Source organism: Syngnathoides biaculeatus, chromosome 20 (genome assembly GCF_019802595.1).
Source record: "Syngnathoides biaculeatus isolate LvHL_M chromosome 20, ASM1980259v1, whole genome shotgun sequence".
Classification (NCBI taxonomy): Eukaryota; Metazoa; Chordata; class Actinopteri; order Syngnathiformes; family Syngnathidae; genus Syngnathoides; species Syngnathoides biaculeatus.
Genome location: NC_084659.1, coordinates 12,012,688 through 12,016,755, shown reverse-complemented (window position 1 = coordinate 12,016,755; position 4,068 = coordinate 12,012,688). Strand labels below are relative to the sequence as shown.

The 4,068-nt window shown below is 39.8% G+C and overlaps 1 non-coding gene across 1 annotated transcript; it reads left to right on the top strand.

Moving 5' to 3' along the window:
- The first annotated feature begins 1,026 nt into the window (after positions 1-1,026).
- On the top strand, positions 1,027-1,098 carry trnac-gca (transfer RNA cysteine (anticodon GCA)). The gene has a single exon. It is a non-coding gene; the product is annotated as a tRNA-Cys (tRNA).
- The last annotated feature ends 2,970 nt before the right edge of the window (positions 1,099-4,068 follow it).

The window sequence follows — 4,068 nt, the reverse complement described above, 5'->3', positions numbered from 1 at the left end:
TTGTTGATACTGCATTGTAACAGGCAAATCTACTCCCAGAACACACCACTGACCCGGACTCATCTAAAACCAAAGTGTTATGATTACATTGTTGGCAGGATTCAAACCTACACAGGGAGACCCCCATGGATGTCAAGCCCATCGCCTCAACCATTCGGCCACAACAAGCACAGCTGTTATTACTTTTTTCATTTTCTGACTTCTGCACATCACGTGGTGAATAAAACGGCTTACAGTTCAAAATCAGCAAATCTAAAAGCAGGCTTCAGTGTGTGCTGAGCTCTGTAACGTTCATGCACCATTTCTCATTGATATAAAAGCATATTCCAGCCCCTTTCGGTTTCCGTGTGAGCTCAGCCACACGGTCTGCACAATGGAGGTTGAAGACAGGGAGCGTAATGCTGGCATCAGGCACTCATCCACAAAGCCAAGTCTCCATGAACCACAGACCTGCAGAATCCCAAAAGTTTTGTTCTGAAACTGCATGAATTCAGGGTTTTGATCATCTCATGGGCAAAAAATCTCCCCTCAAAAATGGGAGAAAATTGCCCACTCCTGACTTGTAAGACAAATACTGTGCAAGCTTTGTTGACACTAATTCACAAGTCGGGCATGTCAGTGACTTGCATTGGTTGCCAACAATATACCCTCATTTTGAGCTTACACCTCTACAGAAGGTTGTTGTCACTGACTCTGTGGTGCAACGGTAGCATGTCTGACTCCAGATCAGAAGGTTGTGTGTTTAAATCATGTCAGGGTAATTTCTTTGGCATTCTGATGGATATCAAAGGTTCTGCTTTAAATTCACATCCCATTCCACAGGGAAAGACACATCATGGGATTGGAGCAGACTAGAAGTTATTGGGTGAAAATCCAAATGTCCACTTGTTCTAAGTTTGTCGTCATTCCAAATTTCACCATTGATATTTGTATTCATGTAACAGTTCTCAATGATTCACATTTCACAACTGGAATGAATGATGAATATTGAATTGTCTACAGAACTAAGAGGTAGCAGGAAGACATGGGGGTATAGCTCAGTGGTAGAGCATTTGACTGCAGATCAAGAGGTCTCCAGTTCAACTCTGGATGCCCCCTTCCTGCTGTTTTGTTCAGAGACTGCCTGAATTGAGGGGTTTGATCATCTCATGAGTAAAAAAAAGCCTCCCCTCAAAGATGGTAGAAAATTGCCCACTCCAGACTTCAATGACAAGTACAGTGCAAACTTTTTTGACACTGATTCACTGGTCAGGCAAGTCAAAGACTTGGTTGCCAATAATATACCCTCCTATTGAGGTCATGTAATGGTGTGATGCTGTTGTGCTATAATAGGAAGAGGATGTAGACTTTTATTTTGACACCACTTTTATTTTGAAAGCCAGCACTTTCTCTGTCATTTATACTTTTTTGTTCTTTTCAACGTTATTGTGTGTTTAAAAATGTTCATTGTAGGGGGGAAAATGCCGTTGAATTGTTGGTGGAAGATCTGAGAAACCCAGGAAGTTGGCCGCGTGCTTTATTTTGAAGCCACATTTATCATGTGGCGGGACGAAATACTTCCTCTTGTTTGTGAGATTCCTGGTGGAAGGTACACATTTTGTTCTCCTCATGTTTTCATTGTTTTGTAGTAGAATGTGAAGATCAGTTAGTTTAAAACGTTTGCAAAGCGGGTTTAGTCACAGAGGCACTATGTTGAATGCGTTTCATTAATTTCAAACATAAACTCGCTAATTGGAGAAGAGGAGACGTCGAGGTCCGTGTGCATCATTAGTAGGTGGCCATGTGTTTTGTGCGGTGTGAATGAGTGTTACCAGAAGCTGTGTGGTGACCGTGTTCTTGATCTTGCAGAATTTTGACAGTAATTGTGAAGAGAAATCTATGAACATCCGTGAATGTGTCTCCTTTATAATACAGCTATGTGAGTTGATGCAACTCTTTTTTTAATATTCTTTTCATCTGTTGCAATGTGATATATTTGTTCTTGTTTGTGAGATTCCTGAGTTTAAGAGTTTTGAAAGTAATTGTTTCCTGGTATAAGCTCCCCAGAAAAAAAAATAAATTGAGAACCCCCTCTCCCAGAGCCCCCCAAGTACACCTCTATGAAACATTGTATATAAAACTTAATAATGTAACCTTAATAAAACATTAAGGAAACAACAAAAGAAAGAAATGTTGCTCAATTTACAATAAATAATCCATAATTGTTTGGTATTCATTTTCACTAGGGCGGTGCTAAAAAGCTGCATGTGACACGAGAGCCACGGGTTGTCCAATCCTGGTCGAGTGGTGTGATTAGTAGGGGGCAGGTGCGTTAACACAATTAAATAAAAACCAAATGAGACAGAAAGTCACTGATGGTGTCGTGGTACACACACCTGACTTTGGTGTGGGCAGCATAGGTTTGATTCCTGCTCAGTGATGGTGTCAATTATGTCCCCTGTGACTGAGCATACACAAATCCTAACAACGACTCGACCGGCAATGAAGAATAAACCCACAATGCATTGCACAGTTAACATGCCAGTCGTGTATCCCTTTCCCAGGCAACAGAATCCGATATTCTCCCCGGGGGACTAGCGGTTCAGAACCACAAACAAAAAAGAATTTGCATGATCTCCGTGTGGGTTTTTTCCGGCCACTTTGTTTTCCTTCCATGCCATGAAAACATCAGTGGTAGACTGACAAGAAGACTCATCATCATCATCATCATCTACCCTTCTTCCCTTTTTAAGTATTCACTGATTTATTCATAAAAGATGAAAACACTTCAACCAGAATGAAAGCAGAGTATAAATGAAGTGCGCAGTGCTGTACCTGAATGGCTTTAATGCTGAAACCGGAAATTAAAGCTTATCTAGAAAATATTCATCTAAGTTCCTGAAATGCTGAAACAGAAATGGACACAATTTTCAAATTGTTCCCTGGCTGACAATGGCAGTTGGGGGTCTTCAGGATGGGACTTGAGATGTGAGGTGGGGAGTGCTGAGAGGTGAGGTCAGCAGCCAGACTCTCTCAAGTGCAAGAGGACCAGGAAACCGAGAGAAAGGAAAGGAAAAGCAAACTGAGTGTCCAGGCAGCTTTTTGCCACTAATATTTTGTTGTTTTTGCATCTCAACACTAATGTTGTTTTGATTTCTGTTTTTCACTTGATCTTAAATTTCAAAGGAAAGTCAGATCTGAATGAGAATACAAGGATTTTTTTCTGAAATAGAGTTTCATGTATTTTTTTTTTTTTGCAGTCAAACAACATGGTGGTTACCAATGTAGAGGTTATCTCGTTTGCCTGGTCCTTCCTTCCTTCCTTCTTTACTTGCTTCCTTCATTCATTAATTGCTTCCTCCAAAACTTGTTTGGTTTCTTCCTTCCTTCTTTCCTTCCCTTCCTTGTTCCAATGTTTTTGCTTCTTTCCTTCCTACCTCTGTCCTCATCATTTTATCCTTGTTTTTCTTCCTCAATACATTCTTTGCTTCCTACCTTGTTTCTTCCCTTCCTTCCCTGTTTTTCCTCTCTTCATCATTTCCTGTTCCCTTCCTTCCTCATTTTGTTGTGTGTTCCCTCCTTTTTTTCTTCCTTCCGACAACAGCTCCTTGACAAGCAAGCAACAAAACTACACCTGTTTCCACCCGGGGACCTTTAGTGTGCTCGGTGAACGTGATAACCACTACACTAATGGAAACACATACAGTCACAGTATTTGTTGATGTCGCAATAATTACCGGTCAAAGCATTGTTCAATATGTTTAATATATATGTATATATATATATACATATAAGTTGCATTTTTTACATTGGATTTCAGTGTTTTTGAGAGTCAGAATTCTAGCTGATAGACAGGTGTTCAAATACTTATTTGCCTGTATCACACAAATAAATCACATACCGACGTTGAATTTTTTACATTAGATTTCAGTGTTAAAAAAATTCCATGCTTGAATTTCGAATTCGTACTGTGATGGCAATTAATTACTTCCATAATTGTCTTTAGTTCATTTATTTTTGTAATTCTTAAGGGATTCATGCAAATATCAACCATAAGGACTAAAAAAATAAACTTACCAGATTCATACC